This window comes from Cyprinus carpio, unplaced genomic scaffold, assembly GCF_018340385.1.
Source record: "Cyprinus carpio isolate SPL01 unplaced genomic scaffold, ASM1834038v1 S000006585, whole genome shotgun sequence".
NCBI lineage: Eukaryota > Metazoa > Chordata > Actinopteri > Cypriniformes > Cyprinidae > Cyprinus > Cyprinus carpio.
In genome coordinates this window covers 2,812,995-2,836,930 of record NW_024879238.1, presented here as the reverse complement: position 1 = coordinate 2,836,930, position 23,936 = coordinate 2,812,995, and the positions used below count along the sequence as shown (strand labels likewise).

Genomic DNA, 23,936 nt, shown 5'->3' with positions numbered 1-23,936 from the left:
CTCTTCTCGCACTGATCACATGTGAATGGTCTCTCTCTTGTATGAACATTCATGTGACGCTTAAGACTTTGATTGTGTGCAAAACTCTTTCCACACTGAGTGCAGGTGAAAGATTCTTTGGCTTTTCTTTTCTTTAAAAATGGCTTTTTAGTCTTTGAGTGACTCTGAGGTTTTTCTCCAGGTTTGACATGATGTTTCTCCTCCACTTTACTCAGTTCTTCACTCTCCTCATTCTCTTCCATTAGCTCTGAAATGAAAGAAAAAATGTTCAATTTCATTTTTAGTACATGAACATTTAAAGAGAGAAACATGAAGTGACGAGAAAAGTGAGCCTTAAAATACTGTGACCATTACGATGAACTTTTATTAGTTAATTATCTACAGTTTGTCCCTGAAAATCTCCATGAAGGTGTTAAGAACTGGGTAGTAACTGATTACATGAAGTACTCAAAAATGAAGTACTTGTAATTACATAAAATTACATTTTAAAACACTCATAATCAGACTACAGTTACTTTATGTATTACATGATTACATGCTATTTACACAATACTAATAATGTATGGATTCTCCATAATTCCTATTTTTCATCTTTCAAAATTTTCATTTCTTAAATAGCCTACTGCTTATAAACATTCAGAAAGTCCTGTTTTGTGGACATTCACACAGAGATGATCAGTCATTATTCAGGTGGCGACATAATTTGAACACTGGATTTAGAAAAATTATTTCAGTTAAGTAGTGTTCCAACATTGCAATCTTTAATGATGAATAAATTTATGATTATGTAGTTTATTTCTCTGTTTTTTATGTCTATGGAAAGCTTCATGCTGTGTTCACACCAAACGCGAATAGAGTGTCTGGCGTGAATGATTTCAATGTTGAGTCAATGTAAAGACATGTTTACATGCGTCTGGAGGTCTCGCGGCGCGAATGTGCTTTTTGTGCATTTACGCGTTTGACGCGAATTCGCGTCTGACGCCCGAGTTGAAAATTTTAACTTTGGTGTCAATTCGCACCGTGTTAACCAATCAGGAGCCTGCTCAGGAGTCACTCATTCAACATGGAGGAACGACTGATATTGTCAGTGAACAGTCACCCGGAGCTATATGACACAAGTTCATATTTCTATAGAGACAGGAATAAAAAGAAACTCGCTTGGAAGAGTGTGTTGTAAATACACATTTAACTTTTGAGTCACGTACATGTTTATCGACCCGCGGCCTTCCCGCCGTTTTTTACAACTATTTTCCCCCTAATATAGCTACTTTTTGCTAACAAGATAATGTGTTTATTCAGAGGACGTGTGCAGGAAAAAGTGGAAAAGCCTCGAATGCTCAATCTACATCAGCCATCCTGCAAACAGACAAACCGCCTAGCACTTCCCCTCCCACAAGAAGCGGATTTCACCTCGGATGCGCGTCAGTTTCGCTTCAAACTCTTGCTTTCTACGTGCGAATGCATTCAAAATGTTCAAGCGGCAAACTAGACGCGATAGACGCGAATTTGTCGCTCTATTCGCGTTTGGTGTGAACGCAGCATCAAAATGCAAAAATTCACAAACGGGTTTGTCTTCTGATTCTCTTTCACCTGATATCAGGAATGTGATCAGCTATACACAAAAAAAGAAGGAAAATCTGACCACGCCCACAAGCCACACCCCCAGCACTCATTATTAAAAATATATATTTTAGCACATTAAAAGATATATCTTATGTTGTAAAAATACATACTGTCCTGCAAAAAATAAAAGAGAGCATTTAATAATCATGACAACAATATAATAATATATTATAGTAAAGTACAATAATATATTACAGTGAAGTACATAGAATTATTATCATTATTAAAGTACCTGCCAAAAGTTTGGAAACATTACAATTATTAATGATTTTGAAATAATCTTCTGCTCATCAAGGCTAAATTTATTTTAGCAAAATAAAGTAAAAAAAAATTATAAAATGTAATGTTATTCCTGTGATGCAAAGCAGAATTTTCTTCATTACTCCAGTTTTCAGTGTCACATGATCTCTTAGAAATCATTACAATTTATTTCACTCTTAAGAAACATTTCTGATTATTATCAATGTTGAAAATTTTGCTGCTTCATAATTTGTGTGGGAAATTCTGATGCACTTTATTTTTCAGAATTTTTTTGATAAATATAAAGTTTAATGAAGAGCATTTATTTATATTCATCAAATATATTACTTAAATTTGTAAATGCATTTATTAAATAGAAATCATTTTAAATGTCTTCACTCACTTTTTTTCAAATCTTCCATTTATGTCTAAACTTTTAGAAAAAGTTGTGCTCCTTCCTGCAAAAAAAGAATTATCTCTATGAAGAATTTCAGTCGGGTTTCAGGCCCCACAATAGCACAGAAACTGCACTTGTTAAATTACAAATTACTTTCTTGCAAGGGCCTCAAATTTAGGCCCTAGCCCGGCCCTGGTCCAAGACGCTAAGGCCCTAGCCCAGCCCATGTCCAACAGCTTATCAGAATTATCATTTTTGCTCATAAGAGTAATACATCATTCGTAACTGTAAAGGGTTTACTTTTTTGTGTGCACTCAAAATAACATGTAAATGCAAATATAAATGCAAATTACAAAAAAATTTGGGAATCATGCCAAACAATGCAGAAAATGAATCTAAATAAATTTAAGGTAATTTCAAAGATGTTTCCAAAACAACAGTTATGGCCGGACGGTCACACCACATGATGTTTTGACACTTTGAATGACAGAAAAATTAATAACTAATATTTAGTAACTAATATTTTTGAAAAGTTAAAGTTGGTACATATGTGTGAGAGATTAAACCAATTTTTAACTGGGGGGGAAAAATGCAATCAGACAAAATTTAGGCGTCACGTTATTGACCCTAATGTTGAATTTATGTTTTTAAGAAAAGATGCACTGACTGATGTCATATCACGATTAGGGGTCGACCAATATGTGTTTTTCATGGCTGAAACCAATTATTACAGACCAAACAGACCGACAACCGATATACTACAGTTTATTTGAACGGACAAGTGTAAACTTTCTACGTTTGGTTGACTGTATTTTATTTTGATAATGAACAGACTGCGAAGTAACCTAAGTTTGAATTGTTAGAATATGTGGGGTGTGTGCATGCGAGGTGCCAGCGCAATCAAACAGCTGAATCATAAAAAAAAAAAACTAAATTTTTGGAGTAAGATATAACCCACAATAGAGTTTATTTTATTTTTGCACACTCACATTAAAAACAAGATTTGTGCTTTTGTAAAATAAAGCAAACAAACAGAATTTGCGTCGTCATCCCTTCCTTTCTGTGAACTTGTTTATGGAGCGCCATGTCACACTTGTTTTAAATGTTAGCTTGATTAAGTCAAATATATTTAACTTGGTTTTTTTTTAAAACGAATTGTTAGTTTTTATTTTAAGCCTATTACTTACATAGGCTATACATTTTCCTTAAATATCCCATTTTGACCCAGGGCTTGAAAACCTGTGCCCTAGGCTAGTTAGGTTCAAGCAGAAACAGAAACGATGCTCTTATTTTGGCATCACCATTTAGTGACATCATTGAATGCTTTGTCAGTGTGAGTCACAGCGCCTTTTCAATTGCTGTTCTGAATCCAGCAACTATTTACAAATGATAAACTCTGATTATGACAAGTGTGGTATAAAAGCTTTGTGTATTAGAGGAATAATTGATTAGCTGGAAAATGTTACATCGTGACCATGCTTTTGGATGCCGTTCGAGTCCATATGCCCTACATTTACATAGCTTTGTTCTGGTTTGCTGGTTGGTCACAAATTTCCACAAATTCAATCTTTAACATGATTTTCTAACCCTCTAATTTTGCAGGTTTATTTTATTGTCATTCACTTTTTATCACTGTATCTCTTACTGTGGTAAACATGCGGGAAGGGAAATGAAATATTTCATAGCCATGAATTAAGAATTTGTTCGATTTAGGGCTGGGCGATATATCGACCGATATGATCATGTGCATCTAGTCAGTAAATCTGGTTCTGTGATTACCACTAAATCACCATCACCTGCTTTCAGATGGAGCGGCATTTAATAGACAGAGCCGTAGATCACTGACAAGCTATGCAATATCGAGTTCATTATTGAAGGCGATTCATCTGCGATAATGAACGCGATATAGCATAGCTTGTAGTTCGATATATTGCCCAGCCCTAGTTCGATGTATTATTTTGTCCCCTAATTTTTGTTAAATCATGGGTTAATTAATCTAACATGGGCAGTGGCCACAAATTAATAAGTCGTAGGAAAGAATTAACAAGTTGCAGGAATGAATCTAGCCTATCTGTCCTGTCCCTGCAAAACACGGAGCCCGATATCAAACAATTATCTTTTGAAAATATATTCATTATGCAGTATTTAGAAAATTTCGTGACATTCCACGTTATACAGTAAATTCCATTTATAAGACTGGATTCCGCAATTCAGTCTATGTTTTCCCCATCGCAGAAACCATAAATAGATAATATTGAGGTGTTTTGCAACTTCAGTGTAGTGGATTGTGATTTATTGCAACTTCAGCCACGTCTGCTGCTGCCTTTGAGAGACAACTGATGCGTGATCACTGAAGCAGCTCCAGTTAGCATTCGCTTTCGGTGTGAGAGTGCATCAGAGCCAAATAGCACATTTCAAAATTAAATAATTTTATCTGCAAATCATTTTTGATGGTGTCAGATTTAGGTATTAATAAGGATTTTTTATATTGGCTTTTATTTTCGGTCGACCCCTAATCACAATCATTGCAGTGCCTTTAGAAATTTCACATGCTCAGTCTAGATTGATCTCGGCTTTAACTAGTATTAAATTAACACTCTTTATTACCATTATCAGTGTCCTACATATTTCACTCAACCCCTTATACTTCTATAACATGAAGAATAAACACCAACCTGTTTGTTCTTCATTATCTTCAGCGTGTTTCATTCTGCAGGGTTCTGGATCTCCCATCTTCTTTCTTTCCTCTTTAATAAACTCAAGTTTTTGCAGAGTTCCACTCCTCCTGATGCTTTGATGCTCGTCTATACTTGTAGGCTGATGGGAATGTTACTGGTAGAAGCTTCTTTGAAAATGTGTTCACTGTAGGAAAAGCTTCATGACTTGATTGTTGTGGGAAGAGCTGATCTGCCAAAATAATTTTTTTTTTTTAAAAAACCTTACTGGATTTGTTTATATACTAATTGTCACATGTAAGCATTTGTTTGTCTGTCAATCAGTCTACCATAAAGTAACTGACACTAATTAACAAAATATTTTTATTCCTAACACCAGTCCTAACATCATTCTGCTGGTTCATTAAAATACATGCAGATTATCTAGAAATTTGGAAAATAAAATAATGTGATGCAAATTCTTTCAAGTATAAATAATGGTGTGAAAACCAGCTGAAAGCATAAATCATAAATAAATGTACAGTTTAGTGACAAATACTCTCCATCTGTTGATATCAATGAAATGAGCTTTAAATGGAGATTTACAGATCTGAAGACATCAGCATAATAAGTGAGGTCCTAACAGGAAATACTGACATGAATCAAGGAGTCTTTTCAGCAGATGTTAATACTGAAGAGCCTCAGACTATCAATGAACTCATTCAGAATCTGTAATTTGGCATGTTTGTGTGATACGCATGCCTGTGTGTAATAAGCAAAGTCAACGCGCACTGTGGACCCGACCAGAGGCGCATTTTCTCTTTAAATAAAAGTGTTATTTTGCGCCATTGACTTTAGACTTTAGACCAGGTTTGAGTTGGTCTATGGTGCAGTCTATTTTCAGCTCCTTAAATAGCAACCCGCCAGAATACAGCTCTTTTTTAGACCAACACGCCCATGGGCGCAAAAATGGGCACAAATGCATTTGCTAATTAAACGACGTGGCGCTGGACGGGAAAATACGAACGGCGCCGGACTGAAACTAGCAAACACACTTGCGTCGCATTGCGCCGGGTGTATGATAGGGCCCATAGATTGTGTGTGTGAGAATGGTGTTATTCAGCTGAAAGTATTTTCTCCTGCCTTTGCCTGTATGTCAAAGTGAGAGAAAGGTGCTTAATATTGTCACTCAAATGAGCTGAATTTTATTTTTCCTTCTTTGTACGCTGACCTAAACACAGCTGATTAACTGATTTTCTTTAATCATTATTATTTTCTCTTCTTTGCTGCGTGTATAACACGGTCAGGTTCAGAGGTGTGTCAGAACATTGCTATATTGCCTTCTTTGCTGGTTTGATTTGATTGATGAAAAAACAGAGAAACTCACATGTACACACAATTCTTAGCTGAATTTTCTTTTCTGATATTACACATTAATGTAAGCTGGGCGTTTGCTTTGATGTTCTTGAGTATGCGGTGTGTTTAACACAGTCAGGTTCAAATGTGGGTGCAAAAATTCCATTATAACTCTAGCAGAGGTTTGTCAGAGCGTTGCCATTGTGCGCAAGTGAGAAATGTTAAAGCAACATGGTAAAAAGATGAAAATGACTTGATTTTACTTTCAATTCCTTTTACATTCTCCAAGGTATTAACATTAACATTTTTCATAACTCCATGTAGAACGTTTCTGTACATAAATGTGAGCACTGTGGCAGTAGTAATGCAGTATTTAGAAATTGTACTCTTGTACTCTTGATACTCAAGTACTTTTAAAAACAAGTACTTCAGTACTTTTACTTAAGTAGACATCTGACTGTAGTACTTTTACTTGTGTTACGACCCTGCGTTCTACTTGCTCGCCTGCTGGTGGCGGTGATCTTCCAGGAGAGCTTGGGAGATTGCACACCCCTGTTACCTGATCGCCACTTAATTATGGAGAGGATAAAACCTTGGACTTAATCACTCCTCTTGACTTCGTCCAGGGGATCGACACCCTCTGGAGAAGTCACTTGTTTTGCTAACCTTTATTTGTTTACAGTCTATACCAGCCTTTTCTGCTCCCCATAAGGATTATGATTTATTCCCTTTTTTGATTTTGATCCCTAGACTTCGTTATATTAAGTTATTTGCGTTTTTGAAGACTAATAAAATCTTGCAAGTCATTTCTTCAGTGTACTTGTATACGTTATGTACGGTCGAAACGAGCTGGCCGTAACAACTTGTACTTGAGTAAAATTTAGCAAGGGGTATCTGTACTTTTACTCAAGTAATGAAGCTGTGTACTCTGTCCGCCTCTGGGCAAGATGTAGTATATTCTGACATGACAAACCTGGAATAAATCTGCTTAGGTGGCAGTGAAATGATCCCAGGGATGTGGAACCACTGGCACACCGATAAGTTTTTAGAACCACCCCACCCTTGTTTATGGTTCCAGTTTCCAAGTAGAGTGGCACATTTAGAGGGTCCTGAATATAAGTGATGTGCCAGTGGAACACCAAGGGCATCATTCCACTTGCCACCCATGAGCTCTCTGATGAGCATATCAAGGAGGCAGATAGTGGTTTCCTCTCCTCATGTTCTCCTCCTGCAGTGCTGGAGCAGCTCATCTTTACTTAAGTGACTGTCCAGCTCTGCCTCCATCAGTATAGGCCAGCCCTGTTGGGTGAGTTGCTCCCTCTTGGCCTGTCTCAGCAGAGTGAGATCCTCTGCGTCCCACTCAAAAATACAAGATGACAGCCTAGCCATAAAAGTAGGGTACAACTGGTGGGCGTCAGTGGTGGACCCTTCTGCCAGACGTCGCATAAAATGCCAAATGTCTAGGCAGATGATGACATCGGGCCAGCCGTTGAACCACCTCTTCAGTTTAGTCTCTCCCACTTTCTTGCAATAGTCACAGTCCACATAAATGACATTGGGAAGATCAACACCAGCATTTTGGTATTGCTTTGTGAGTCCTGCAGCCATGAGGTCTAACCCAGCCCCTTCATTGGCAGTCAGGTCACTCATCAGCACCTGACCTATCTCATTGCCTATTGAGGTAAGCCACTGTGCTGTGCCTTTCGCAGGCCCACTCAACTTCTTGGTGATCTGAAAGAAACAATAAGCATAGCAAATAATACAACATGCATCCAAATCAGTAACACTGACAAATAAAGCTCTTTTGGTCTAACAATATTTTATAGATAAGGGTACAGTCAATAACGCAGCTCATCTGACCTTGAATCCATTTTTAAAATTGATCCATACGTGGATGCTATGCTGGCCTTTATGTGATTGAGCCTGATGAGAATGTCATTTGTAGCTGGGTACTGGAGCAAGTAATGCCGGTTCCTGGGAGTGCAGTGGATGCAGGCCTGGATTATCAAAAAAGACCACACACTCTTATGTGTACCGAAGCGCACATTTCAACCACTCCTCACTGTGGTTCTCTCTCAGCTGGCCGATGATCCTCACTGGGCCATTCCCCATGCCCCTCTCAAGCAGCAAGCGAAGAACCCGAATGTCACAGGCATATCTTGGAAAAAAATATTCATTCAAGTATCTTATAATCAGGTACCTAATTATTGTAGAAAGTATTTATGAAAAAAGTTAGCGCCTGAGTGAACATGACTGCAAAATAATGACTTGCGTGTGAGGATGACCCTGAATTCAGATTGATGGGCCAGGTCCAACTGCTGCAGCACAGCATGACTCCAGGACAGGTAGCTGGTTCCACACCTGGTGCAGATCAGGGTCTCTGTCTCCATGTTGTAGTATCTGTTGATATCTAACACCTGTCGTACCCTCCTGTGCAGACCACCACCACACAGCTGATGCCTTCCACAGCCTATATGGCATCCAGAGCAAAAGTGGTTCTGAAAAAAAAAAAATCTATCAGGTGTCGGAGCTTGGTGGTACAACAGGGCTGGTGTGGGGGGTGATACCACAGCTGTAGGTTTTCATGCAGCTCCTGTTTTCCCTTTGCACCAACCCTAAAAAGTGACACCCAGTTCTGGTCCCGCTGTGGCATTGTCTGTGGCCACAGTAGTGGGAGATCTGGCTGAGATAAGACCTGATATTATCAAAATTACTGGTTTAAACAAAAGCTAAGAGAGCATTAAATGACAAAGGCATGTATATATTTTTCGAGCGACATTTTACTGGGCTCCTCACAACAGCAATCTCAGAAAGAGAAAGAGGTTTGCCATGTTTTTAATGAATTAAAATGATGTAGTGATAAAGTGATGATGTCATTATTAAAGTCTTGATGTATTTTATATTAACCTGAGAGGTTTTCCTCTGGGTTATATGGTGTAAGGGTGTGTGGGTGTTTTGCTTTTTGTTGTTTTCTCTTGTGATTTCTTCTAGGTGATGGCGTAATGAACAACACCTGTTATAGATCGGGACGTACGAATAAAAGTGTTTCTGAGACGTGGGTCGAGGTACGTGGGAAGTGACATCATCCCATGCTGCCACTTGATCGTGCGTTGTTTGTGGATCTGTCGTCAGTAGTTAAATTGATGTGTTAATTTTAAATGTAAACCCCTAGAATTATGTAATAAAAAATATTCTTCATTATACGTTTTTGGTTTGGTCTTCGTCGTTTTTGTTGCAGTTTTGAGCTGACCGTAACAAAATGGGGGGGCTCGTCCGTTTCTGTTTTTTTAAGAGGAAATATTATTATATTATTTCTCCCAGTTTTGTTTTCCTCTCATAGTTATGTGTTTTTTTTCCGTTTTTTTTCATTCGCATAGATGAGTTAAATCACTGTGCGTTTGTTTGGATTTGTGTGGTAAAGCACGTTAGTAATTGGAAACACCTGTTTTGCGTTATCAGCAGATAAGCTGTTTGCACGCGAAGCTGCCGACAGATCTTTGTGTAGTTTGATGCTTTTGCCAGTTTGTGAAGTTTTTTCGTCTTTTCTTCCACTTTTAATGGAAAAGGATATGGCGATGGGTGAGTAAACACTTTAACATTTATTTGGAAACTGATTGATGCGGTTGAAGTGTTTTGCTCAAGAGTTTTTGTGTAGTCTGGTATCAGCAGTTGATAATTGTAAGTTCCACGAGGACTTTGTGAAAAGCGCAAGGTTAAGTGTTAGTTTACTTCTCACATTTGTGACTTTTCCTGGTTAGGCTGAAGCAACGCTTGCGTTGACCCTTTATTATTTTAGTTTGTTATTTTTGTGTCGACGCTGGGCTGAGGGCACTGCCGCAGATGTTGTCTCTCTTTGGTTTGTCTGAGAGAGGTCGGCGCTTACGGTATTAGAGTGCTTAAAGTCACTTAGCTCTTGGCTGAAGTACGAAGTCTAGGGTTGAGGTAGTATTGTTAGGTAGGTGGGAAACGTCACTAAATGTGAGAAGTTTGAGTTTGTAATTATTGTGAGTTTTTTTTTCTGTCTCACAATGAGTGTAGAATTGACGGATTTTTTTGAACATCCTTCTGAGGAGGGCTTTAGTCAGCTTTCTAAAAAAACAGCTATTAGAGGTCGCAGACAAATTTGAAATTCCCCTTACCACTAAAGATAAAAGTCTAAAGGAAGGACTGGGGCTGGTCATTAAGGCTGCTCTGGTAAAATTAGGCATTTTGACATGTGAATTAGGAAGCCCTTTACCTCTTATAGGTGATCAGGAACAGACTAAAAAGAAATTTCCTGAAGGGACCGTTACATCACTTACATTTGAACAACAGAAACAGTTGCTGCTCTTGGAGATGGAAAAGAATAAAATGAGTCAGGAAGTTGAATTGCGTAGGTTGGATGTGGAGGCTCAGAGGTTTGCTCTGATTAGAGAGGGTAGATTGTGAAACTACGATTCAACTACAAAAGCTTTTGATGTGGCACGTGCTCTTAAATTGATGCCAAAATTTGATGATAATGATTTGGATACTTTTTTTAATTTATTTGAGCGGTTGGCAGGTCTTATGAGGTGGGAAGATTCTGAGCAGACGCTTCTGTTACAATGTGTGTTTTATGGTAAAGCTCAAAGAGCGTATTCCACTCTTACTGTTAGGGACAGTCAGATTTATAGTAAAGTGAAAGAAACCGTGCTAAAAGCCTATGAGTTGGTTCCAGAGGCCTATAGGCAACGATTTCGAGCTTTAAGAAAAGGGGCACAACAAACATTTACTGAGTTTGCAAGGGAGCTAAGGATTCAATTTGATCGTTGGCGCTCAGTCTCACAGGTAGAGGATTTTGATTCTCTTTGTGAGTTGTTGTTGTTGGAACAGTTTAGAAATACTTTGCCAGAAAATTTGTCTGTTTATTTAACAGAGCGAAACGTTCAGAGTGCAGAGGCTGCTGCTGCTGTTTTAGCTGATGAATATGTGTTGACCCATAAAGATGTAAAAAGAACTAATTGGCGTCGTCCAAATAGCTCTGTGGACAATGTTTCAGTGGAGGTTCCATCTTTGCCTGCTAATGTAAAAGCTGAGAAAAAGTTAAGAGCTTTTGGTGACAAGAGTGATCAGTGTGCTTATTGCTTAAATAAGGGACATTGGAAAAAAGATTGTCCAGCCCTTAAGGCAAAAATGAACCGTACTAAATCTGATCTAAAACCTGCTCTTGCTGCTTCCTCGGTTACTATAGTAGTTGAGGGGGTTGGATGTAAATACTGCTCAAGGTAATTTGGTGTTGTGTAGTGATGGAAAGTTGAGTTATGCTCCTTTTATTACTGATGGTTCTGTGTCTCTGGTTGGGAGTGATGAGAAAATTCCAGTTAAAATCCTTAGGGATACTGGTGCTTCAGAGACATTTATTTTGGAGTCCGTATTACCATTTTCAGAGAGTTCCAGTACTGGGAGTGAGGTATTGATAAAAGGAATTGGTTTACAAGTTTTGTCTGTACCTTTGCACACTATGGTACTTGAATCTGAATTGATTACTGGTCAAGTTGTAGTAGGTGTGCGACCCTCTTTACCAGTGGAGGGCATCGCTGTAATCTTGGGAAATAATTTGGCTGGAGGTCGTGTATGGAGGGATGTACCACCCCCACCTATTGTAACAGATTCTCCTTCTTTACCTGAACAGGTGGATGTTGATAAACAGTTTCCTGATGTGTTCGTAACGTGTGCTGTTACTCGGGCAATGAGTAAAAATGTTGTCGAAAATCAGGATAAGGAACCTAGACAGATTAGGGATAGAAGGAAAGTGTTTCCTAATCTTTCTCTTCTTTTCCCTACAGTCTCTCGTCAGGAGTTGGTGGTGGCACAAAGGGAGGACCCCAGTCTGAAAGAAATGTTTTCTGAAGTGCTAGCTCCGGAAGAGGTAGCGAGTGCAATGAGTGGTTGTTTTGTTGAGGATGGCCTCCTGTTAAGAAAATGGCTATCTGGTAGGGTAGTACCCATAGGTGAGCCTTATGAACAGGTTGTTGTGCCAATGTCTCTTCGAGATACTGTGTTGCGTTGGGCACATGGAGATGTTGCGGGGCATCTTGGGGTTAATAAAAGGTACAATCATTTGTTGCGTTATTTTTATTGGCCACAGTTAAAGAAAGATGTAAGGAGGTTTATTAAAACCTGTTCAACCTGTCAGCTTACGGGGAAGCCAAATCAGTGCCTTAAACCGGCACCGTTATATCCCATACCTGTAATTGATACACCGTTTTCAACATCTGATTATAGACTGTGTGGGTCCATTACCTCCATCTAAGTCAGGAAGTGCATATCATCTTACTGTAATGTGCCAGAACACTAGATATCCAGCTGCCTATCCGCTTCGTTCAATCACTACCCGTGCTATTGTTAAAGCTATGACACAGTTTATTTCTGTGTTTGGGATTCCAAGAGTTATTCAAAGTGACCAGGGATCCAATTTTACTTCGCATATGTTTAAGGAAGTGTTGCAGCAACTTGGTGTGAAGCAAAATCAGTCTAGTGCTTACCATCCACAAAGTCAAGGGGCTTTGGAACGCTTCCACCAAACTTTGAAGTCGTTGCTGCGGGCTTATTGTGTGGAGTTAAAGGGTGATTGGGAGGAGGGGGTTGCCCTGGTTAATGTTGGCAGCTCGTGTGAGGTGGTTCAGGATAGTCTGGGTTTTAGTCCCAACCAGTTAGTCTTTGGTCATAAAGTGCGTGGACCATTGGCTTTACTTCATGATGGATTAAAGGAAGTATCTGACCCACCTCAGGGTTTGCTACAATATGTAGAGGGTTTCAGGCGTCGGTTATTTTTGGCTGGTCAAATGGCTAAAGAAAATTTGCTGAATAAGCAAAAGAAGATGAAGCGGTTGTTTGATAGGAACACAGAGTCTCGTGTGTGTTTTGTCCAGGTGACCAGGTGTTAGCTTTGTTGCCTCTTCCTACCTCTCCATTTTGTGCAAAGTTTTTGGGTCCCTATACAGTTGTACGTCAAGTTTCAGAGCAGAATTATTTGATTTCAACTCTTGAGCGGAAGCGACATTCACAGCTGTGCCATGTAAAATTTGTTAAAACCTTTTTACTCTCGTTTCAGTGAGTCCGAGAAGGCTCCAGCTGCTGTGGCCATAGCATCTTCTGTGACTGAAATGGCTGAGGATGTTAAGGTTCCCGAGGATGGTATTTTACAGCCTCGGCTTAACAATTCTGAAACCTTAAAGAAACTGGAGGAGTTTGTTAAAACACTTGCCTTTTAAGCAGAGAGATGAATTGTCTTCTTTAATTTCAGATTTCCCTATGTTGTTTTCAGATTCTCCTTCTCGTACTAATGTGATAGAACATGATATAGATGTTGGTGACGCCAAGCCAATACGCCAGCATTTTTATCGGGTTTCTTTGGAAAAACAACGCCATCTTGAGTCTGAAATAAAATACATGATTGAGAATAACATCGCTAAACCTTTTTTTTCAAGTTGGGCATCACCTTGTTTATTGGTGGGAAAGCCAGATGGTACGTACCGATTCTGTACTGACTATCGGAAGCTTAACAATATTACAAAACCAGATTCGTTCCCTTTGCCCAGGATGGAAGATTGTGTAGATGCGGTTGGCTCTGCTCTGTATGTTAGTAAATTTGATTTACTCAAAGGATATTGGCAAGTGCCTTTAACCACTCGTGCACAGGAGATTGCTTCATTTATTACTCCTTCTGGACTATATTCTTATTCAGTAATGAGTTTTGGCCTTAGAAATGCACCAGCTACTTTCCAACGCTTAATGAACCGTGTAACTTCTGGTTTGGATGGATGTGCTGTTTATTTAGATGATGTGGTTGTGTATAGTGATTCATGGGAACAACACATTGTACGTATTCGAGCACTTTTTGAGCGATTAGCTGAAGCTAAGCTCACAGTCAACTTGGCCAAGTGTGAGTTGGCCAAGGCGACTGTGACTTATTTGGGGAAAGTAGTTGGGCAGGGAAATGTACGTCCTGTGCGAGCTAAGGTACTGGCAATAGATAATTTTCCGCCACCAAATACAAAACGAGAGCTTATGCGGTTTTTGGGAATGGTGGGCTATTACAGGAGTTTTTTTTGTTCAAATTTTTCTTCAGTGGTAGCCCCCCTGACCGATTTATTGAAGAAGAGTGTGAAATTTGAGTGGTCCTTGTAATGTAAACAAGCATTTGACAATGTCAAACTGTTGCTTAGTACGGCACCTGTTTTGGCTGCGCCTCGGATTGGATGCCCGTTCCGGATTCAGGTTGATGCCGGTCAAGTTGGGGCCGGAGCTGTCTTATTACAAACTGATGAATATGGAATAGAAAGACCAGTTTGTTATTTCTCCAGGAAGTTTAGGGCTCAACAGTTGCATTATTCTACTATTGAAAAGGAGGCATTGGCATTGATCTGGGCTTTGCAGTTTTTTGAAGTTTATTTGACAAGTGGCACTTTTCCGATTGTGGTGTTTTCAGACCACAATCCACTTACTTTTTTACATTCTTTGCAAAGCCCAAATCAGCGCCTTATACGCTGGTCTCTTTTTCTGCAGCCGTATCCATTAGAGATTCGACACATAAGGGGTGTCGAGAATGTGTTGGCCGATGCCTTGTCTCGGGCTCCATGTGAGAATCTGGATACCTGATTTAAAAACTTGTATGACTGTGACTGACTTGTTTTCGTAGGTTGCCGTGGTTCCAGTTACAAGTGAGGCCTTTTTGAGAACATCTGGTGCATTGTAACCCTTATTTTTTCTGATTAATATAGGTCCTTTACAAGGATCCTCTATCTTAAAGGGGGAGGTGTTATGGTGTAAGGGTGTGTGGGTTTTTTTTGCTTTTTGTTGTTTTCTCTTGTGATTTCTTCTAGGTGATGGCGTAATGAACAACACCTGTTATAGATCGGGACGTACGAATAAAAGTGCTTCTGAGACGTGGGTCGAGGCACGTGGGAAGTGACATCATCCCATGCTGCCACTTGATCGCGCGTTGTTTGTGGATCTGTCGTCAGTAGTTAAATTGATGTGTTAATTTTAAATGTAAACCCCTAGAATTATGTAATAAAAAATATTCTTCATTATACGTTTTTGGTTTGGTCTTCGTCGTTTTTGTTGCAGTTTTGAGCTGACCGTAACACTGGTGGCCTGTGACACATGCATAAAGTGCAAAGTTGCAAACACATCTATCTATTTCTGCAACTTGAACTAGGAAAATTGAAGTTACCTTGTGAAATCCACAAGTACATTTCTGAGCTTCCTTCAGAAGGGTGGTCTGCCCCCTAATTTGCAGAGGGCACTTTTCTATCTGTGAACATGAATTATAGCTCTGACACTGTATCTCAAAACAACCATAAATCATCATAATTATATCAACATAAGATTTTATTTACTTGGTAAATAATTACTTATCCATACACATAAATAAAAATAGCACAATGTATTATCGTATAAGTGTATTAGTTCACCCATGAATCTAGCTGCAAAACTTACCTTCTGATACAACTAATTCCATCTTTTTTGTCTGGTAGAAGGTCTATTCCCCTGCCTAAAACTCTCAAGACGCGCAAGCTATTCAGCATTACTCATGCCTTTGTGAGACTAAAGGCCTTTGCACAGTGAGTCCAAAATTTCTGCATGCGTTTTTTCGTATTCATGATCCGAAAAATGTGTCACGCACAGAGAACTTGCACACTGAGTCCGATGCGTATTAATGTATGCGTTATGAAAAAAATGCAAAACAATACAAAATGTTGTCTTCAAGTAGTGAGGATGATTTTTTTGTCCTCTTTCTTCTTAAAAAGAGAAAAGGAAAGAGGAAATATTGGGTCCATCCACTCCTGCGATCGCCTAGAGAGAAAGGAGAGTTCCACCTCCTTATCAAGGAGCTGCGGGATTATCCAGATCATAATGCAAGTATAATCTTTCTGTGGTGCATTTCTGGATAGCTAACATAACCTTCTCCTTGCCAATTAATTTTTTATAAAGGACATTGCATCCATATGGACCCATTATTTCCTTTTGCTGGCTCCCTGTCCTCTTCTGCCCTGTTCCTCTTTTTTTTGGTGGACGTACGTGTCCCTCAGGTTGCACCACATTTTCTTCACTGCTTCAACTAACATACAAAACAAGGGAAATTTTTACATGAAAGCAGTCATTTAGGTGACCAGGGTTGCCTGCAGCTCTTCGAGTTATTTTGGAATTCCGCCTGAAATTGGACATACCCAAATCTGATGGCTACCCTTACCCACATACAGTGAAGTAAATTTTAAAAACCCTTTAAAAAACAAAATAAAGTGTCAAATGTAATAAAAATTATTATATGTGTTCAAAATATAAAAATAACCACAAAAAGTAGGTGCTTGTATTTTCTTTTTCTTTGAATCCTCTCTTTGAAAGTGTAGAACTCTGGACTTGTGTGACACAGCTACCTATTGTAAGTTCCCTTTGATTACACTAGATGTCAGAAAACACAGAAAAAATAATTATTTGTCTAACATTTTGCTTTCAAAATCTATGAAACCAAAGCAAGGCAAAGTGGATTTTTAGTGTCTTTTTGGAGTCTCCAAAGTCCCAGCTGCAAAAACATGCTACTATAACGAATTTTACACCAAAAATCCCACTTTTACTACTTACAAAAAGCACTTCCCAAACATGTTTAATTTTCTTTTTCCTCAAATAGACACACTTAATGAATGAATGACATTTGAAACAAGCTACTGTTTAGCTAACTTGAGCAGATCGTTTTGTACACCCTGTATTTCAAAATTAAAACCTACCATCCTTTCCAAGCTTCTCTGCGTTCATCAGCCACAATCTCTCTTTGTATTCTATATCTTTATAATCTGCACTTTTTCTTGAAATGTCTTTTAAACGAATCAATTCAAAACGAAAGCATTATGTAATCTGTGAAGGTTGCATTTCTCTTTGAAGGCGCGTCCATGTGGAGAGAGACAGCTGTGAATTTCATCTTGCAGCCGACAAGAAAACATTTGTTTATTAATAAATAATTAAAATGTCTCCTTTTTCACAATTATTAGGCTACTTCTGCCTGTGCTTTGTGGCAAACTTAATGCATGTGCTTGAGCGCGGAATATATTAAGGCTGGATTATAAATGTAAATTTAAAATAAACCTGCGATTAGTTGAATAATGACTTAAATGAACGACTAGGTTACTAGTAACTTGAAAAATCTTACATGGGGGCAGACCTATTAAATAGCCTCTAGACATCTCTGTTAAAGTTTTTAAAGCATTTTATATGTGTTTGCATGAATTCTGAAGATTTTCGTGAATCCGGGCCCAGGTTTTGACTGTGAATGTCACATCAGTAACGAATTGCCCAGTAATGAAACTAAAAATAATACATGATGTCTCAGGACAGTTTCTTATTACTGCAATATATTTGTACATTTGTATTGCCAAAACAACTGCAGCATTGCTGCAAACAATTAAAACAGTGCAAACAAATACATTAAGAACAAATGTTTTTGTCTCTTTGGCAGATATGCGTCTCTTTTGGCAGTTTCTTTGTCTCTTTCTCAGAGGCGCCTCATCTTTCATGAGAAAAAAAAACATATTATTTTGTAATGTATGTAATACTCTGTATGCAGTTGCAAAAATGACAAAGGCCAAACCAAATGAGGCATTTCTCCTACTTTGCCTAAACCTGCTCTGCAAGCTTGAAACCCTCATAAAACACTGTCCATATTAAAGAGCAAGAGATTCACACTTTTATTTCAACCCCCACAAGCTATACAGAACACTACCCCCAAACCCCCTCCAGCTGAACTAAATTCGGTCTGTTTGTTGGCTGTGAGGAGCGGTGTGTTGTTACTGGGTTGAAACATGCCTGCACTCACAGCAGCCATACTCTTTTTATTCATTATTTTCTCACATCCTATATTATTATTTTCACCAGACCACAATAATAACAATTTTTCAATTGATAATTAATCATTCTTTTTGTGGAAATTATTGTTATTTGTGAACGTAGGCATTTGAGGAAGGCTTTAAGACCAAGCGGTATCCTCTGCCAGCTGCTCCGCTTCATAATGAGCAAAACTCGCGCTAACTGACCCAGCTTCACTTCATTTTAGTATGCTGTTAAACTCCATATAACTCCATATACAAGCCAGAAATTAAGCTTTTTTTTTTTTTGCACAGGAGTATTTTATGGGTTGTTGGTGGTACCTACTGATGATCAACTAAAAATTACAGATTTTACCTATTCCCAACAAGGAAAACCACCAACCATCAAGAATGCATGATTTTATGGTGTCATTGCCTTGCAATCAAAAAATGTCGTTATAATGGAAGTCAATGGGGCAAAAACAGCCATGAACAATAAATGAGGGAGAAAAAATGTAAATCTAATGCTGCACAAAAACTAACAATGCATCAAAGCCAATGTTGTTACTAATCTTTGACATGCCCAAGACTGTGATAAAAGGGGAAAAAAAATATCCAGCCACAATTACTTTTTATATTGTAAATAGGTCATTTTTTTTTTCCCCAAATCAGTGACATCATTTATGAACCTGGTAATTAAAGAGTTAAAATCTATAAGATTTTTTTTAAAACATTTGGTAATTTTGATCAGGACTGAGGTTGATTAATAGATTTTATGCAAAAAAAAAAAAAAAAAAAAAAAAAATTATATATATATATATAAAAAATATATATATATTTATCTGATACATTTTTACAGCAGTTTAATTCAGTGGATGTTTTCATCCCGAACATAATGAAAGGGTAGTGAATTTGAAACAATGCACAAGTGTTAATTACATATATACCTTTTATTAAAATTAAACATGGGTTTACTACAAATAATAATAATAAAAAAATTGATAGTTAAACTAAAGTAACCACACATTAACATGGTTTTGCTACTAGCTTTACCATGCTATTTCTAGTAAAACTGATTATACTAATGGTAATCAGTCCACATGACTGTAGCCTGCACAATGCACGCATACAGAGCGAGTCATCTCTGTGATGCCCAGATGTACAAAACAGACCCTCCCACCTCTGTAATAAACACTGAGATGTTAGTCCCGTCCGAATTGGTACATGAAAATCGCAGATGTCAGGTGATGAGAATCGAAACTCGAACGTAGTTTAGAAAACTAGTCCCGTCCGAATAGGGTTATTGACATTGGGTTTATTGTTCCCCCTTTCTTTTTAATTGTGATGTTTATTGTGATTAATACTGTTGAGACTTTGTGAATTAAAAAATTTATTTATCAATGTTAACTTTGTGTTTTCCTGTGGAAATTCTAACAGATTTGTATTCTCAAGCTTAAAAGTAACATAGTTTTGTACTTAAATTTCCAAATAGGAAACATCATTCAGACACAACCAAGAGAAATCTGAGACCTGGATTATACTGTGAATACTGTAATGAAAGAGAAATGTGCCTTTACTGGGGTAGTGGTGGAAATAATATCCCCTAGACAGATTTTTACTGTGTGAACCGCAAGACATTTACCTGGCAGGAGGGCTACACAAATAATAAATGTTTCTTGATCATCAAATCAGCATATTAGAATGGTTTCTGAAGGATCATGTGACACTGAAGACGGGAGAAGACACATAAATTACCTCAAGAATACAACAAACTCAGTCAACACATACATCAAGACTGAACAGACACACACCTCATCAGAGAGCTGCAAGAATCTGGTTAAATAAAATCTTGTGTATGTGTAGTTTTCATGACCACACTTTTAACCTCCAGAATGGCCTCAAGAGGATACAGTCCTTACAACAGAGAGCCTGTCTGGATGCGCTGCGTGGGGTTGCGTACCAGCAGCAGAACTGTCTCTTTTAAAAAAGAGCCAGAGAAAACACGAGTCACCACACTTGCTGCTCTGTGGGATGGAAAGAAAGTCTACATCTCCCCCCAAAACTCTGAAAATTCATTGTTTGATGAAAATATAACGTACTTTGTACGGAATTACACCCTGATAAAAAAAGATGGGAAAGATTGCTTATTGGTAGATCATAAATCAAGCATATTTAAAACTGCCCCGATACCCAGTAGGCCCTCATTGCAGAACACAAGATCCAGGGGGCGTGGTTGGATCCCCATCTAGGGGGTGGAGATTTGTAGGTTTAGGGATGGAGATGGGTAGGTTTAGGGGTGGCGGTGGGTGGGTTTAGGGATCAGGGGGTGGAGACGGGTAGGTTTAGGTATATGTAAGGTGGGAGGAGTTGGATCTGAATCCAACCACACCCCCTGGATCTTGTGTTCTGCAGTGAGGACCATCTCCCGATCCCACTGAGTGAAGAAGAAAGAGCAGCAGCGATGGAGGTCCTCCTGCCTTCATCAGTTGAAAAAAAACTGGTAAAGAACACAATCTCTTTATATGCAGAGGATTCGCCATCCCTTTGATGGCAAGTCAAAAATGTAAGTACTTTTGAAATAATTGTTTAGTGCAAGGATCCTCAAATCTGGCTTGCAAGATCCACCCTCCTTTAGTTTAGCTCTAACCCTAATCTAACACCAGATTTAACTCCAACTTGCCTCATCACCCCTGACTAGGGTTGAAACTAACCTTCAGGACAGAGTCTGGTGACCCCATTCTAACACTTTAAATTCTGATGCAATAGGGCTGGGCGATATGGCCAAATTCTTCTTCTTATTTATTTATTTATTTTTTTCATATTAGTTGATATCAGTAATTATCACGATAAATGTCAAATCTTTGACACTTCACGTTTTTGAATTCTTTACATTTTTCCACTCATTGTCCTAAACAGAATAATTATCTTAATAGAAAAATGTATTACTAAGTTCCTGTGTGTTTTAAAGGAGCCATGTGTAATGTCTGGCAAAAAAATCAAGTCATACTCCACATTCCATACCAGATGGGGGCAGAGACGGGCTTTGGTAGATAACAGGTGAAAACCGGATCGGATCTGTGGGTAAGTTATAGCTAGCTTACTATCAAACGCAGCTACGGTTAGCCATCGCTAACATTAGCACGTTTATCGAACAGCCTTCGATACATTTCTATGTTATAACTTCCCGAAAAAAATACCCAAACATATAAAACAAACTTCTAGCGAAATACTAACAGCATCTTACTTACCAATCCAAAAGAAATGTTGCAAGTTCGGAGTCGAAGCTCATTTCTTTCAAGTCCATCAGTTGTCTCCAGCGATGGGAAAGCAGTGCCGATGTTTACTCTGTTTCGGCTCCTTTTCTTATCGGATTTGATTTGTGATTCCGAGCGCGGTTGCTTGACATCAGCTTCAAGTACGCCCACAAGCCGTGCGAGTTATTCGTGTATTGCAGGTTGGCTGGTGGTTATGTTGCCCGCATATCGCCTCCCATGGCCGAAACTGGTATTACGACACCTGTCGGGCCGTGGCTAGTAATGCTAATGCTAATTAAGGTTGATATCTCTGCAGCACTATAACTTGACATTTTTTAAATGACATCATCGCCCTTATTTCTTCTCATTCTTTTGATGCGTGTAGGTCATTTTTTGGATATTTTTACCTCAATTTTTACACATGGCACCTTTAATGGGTGATATTGTTTACTTTTTTTGTCTCTTAAAAAAAATGCATTTTTGATACTAGTATTCAGGGGCGTAGTTTATTGGGGGGGAGGAAACACCCTCAATATTCAAATCCATCAGTTACAATCCCCCTAATATTTCAACATGAAAATCACAGTAGATCAAATGAAAAATATGTAGAATTCATTTATGTTGTAACAATAATTTTGTTCCTAATCAAATATGAGTTTGTCATAATAAATCAGACAAAAAATACTCCCCTTCCATTGAACTGATTGGTTACGCCCAACCAATGAGTCGTGCTTTCACCAAAACAACGTGAGTGGTGCCTGAATGGGAGAGCACACGGGTAACGTTAGCGCCAAAAATGAAGAGAAGCGCTGCACAGCGGACTAATATATATATATAATAGCTAAGTACACACCACATATACATTGCAATGTATTTAGCTATAACTATCAGTATAACAAGTTACCAAAGCAGCTGTCTGTTTTGCTAGTTTATTTTTCAATAGTGTCTGTAATTATCAATGACAAAAGTATTCACAGTTTGTTTTCTTCCTAAATTAATCTGACTTTTGAACGAATTGGATGAATGAACGATTTAAGTGGCTAACTCATTAAAACAGTGAAACGCTGCGGCCTACTGGTGGTTTCAATACTTAATTTCTTTATTTTGATAATCTCTACTATGTTAGAATTTTATGAATGATGATTATACACAAATTTCATAACGTTATGAGGTGTATAATCTCTTAACATGTTTTTATAACAGATTTGAGGTAAATATAGCAGCAGGGTAGAAAAGTCAGTAGAGGGAGAGGAGCAGGTGATCAGGTAAAGAAGATACCATTCAATCAATAAAATAAAACAGGAAACAGTATGGACAGTTGTTCAAGAGCCGATGTGTTTCCCTTTTTAAAAAAAAATAAAATGTATTAAGGTGGAATGTAAAAATCTTAAAATAAATGTCTAAATGTTGTCTCTTTCATATTTGTATATGTTGAATTTGTAATCAGTTAAAGCATATAGATAGATAGATGGATAGATAAATAGATAGATAGATAGATAGATAGGAAGAAATAAATTATCCAATAACAATACACATAAAAAAAAAAAAAAATTGAAAAAAATAACAGGCAGCATACAACGTTCAACGCCCCCAATGTTCAAACCAAATCTACTCCCTTGCTAGTATTAAACTCGAGTTAGGATGCAGATGCGAATTTATGTTCATTATCAAAATCAGAAACATCTTTATAAATTGTAGCAACCTCATTTTTTATGGGGAAAGTTAATTATTCTGAGTGTTTGCATTTTATTAAAATTAACCATTTGGCGGATAAACATTATATCAAACATTTATTTTTTTATCAAGGAAAAATATATTGCGGTATTATGGTTTTTGATTTATCACCCAGCCCTAGCTGTTTGTCAACCAATCTACGTACACATTAGCAAAAGAATCATCACTGGCTGGTTCATATTTTAGTAACTTTCTACAGTAAGGTTTCAGTAGTTAATGCTAATTAATGCATTATCTACCATTAACTAACCTGCAGTGTTTATTTGTTAATGTTTAGTTAATAAATATACAACTGTTCATAATTCACATTACTCCAGGTCCAATAATTAATATATACACATGTTGAACTTGTACTAGTATTTTTATTGTTACTAAAGTAGTTAACTAATGTTAACACATAAAGCTGTATTATAAAGTAGTAACTATTTTTACTAACATTTTACAGGTGAAGTTCATAAGGATGACCCAGTCTGAGATGGGAGAAATATCAGTCTTGGAGCTGGACCTGAAGTGTGTAAGCAGTATACTAAGCGTCACACTCTGGCGCGATGAAGCCCTGTTTCCAATGTGTCTGGACGATGAGGCCATTTTTACTCATTTAAGACTCAGCACATCAAATGGAGTCAACAAGCTTAATAGCTCCGCGTACACCTCAGTCTCTGCACCAATTAAGCTAGTGTTAATCAATAACAGTTTTTCTGTAATTTAAAAAATAAATCAGCAGTTGAGCCCAATTAGATATAAATATTAAAAGGTAAGATCAGATTTTTGTTGTCCAGATTGTTGAGTAAAAGCATATGGAGGAGGATATTAAAGTGATTGGCATATCTGAAAATGAAAATGGTCTCGGTCTTCTAAT

The 23,936-nt window shown here is 38.0% G+C and overlaps 2 long non-coding RNA genes across 2 annotated transcripts; one reads left to right on the top strand and one right to left on the bottom strand.

Moving 5' to 3' along the window:
* Positions 1–45: 45 nt before the first annotated feature.
* On the bottom strand, positions 46–5,643 carry LOC122144074. The gene is made up of 3 exons (XR_006159512.1): positions 5,572–5,643; positions 4,936–5,167; positions 46–247 (listed from the first exon to the last, which is right to left on the bottom strand). It is a non-coding gene; the product is annotated as an uncharacterized LOC122144074 (long non-coding RNA).
* A 9,290-nt stretch (positions 5,644–14,933) lies between these two features.
* On the top strand, positions 14,934–15,325 carry LOC122144075. Its single transcript, XR_006159513.1, has 2 exons — positions 14,934–14,975; positions 15,114–15,325. It is a non-coding gene; the product is annotated as an uncharacterized LOC122144075 (long non-coding RNA).
* Positions 15,326–23,936: the final 8,611 nt, after the last annotated feature.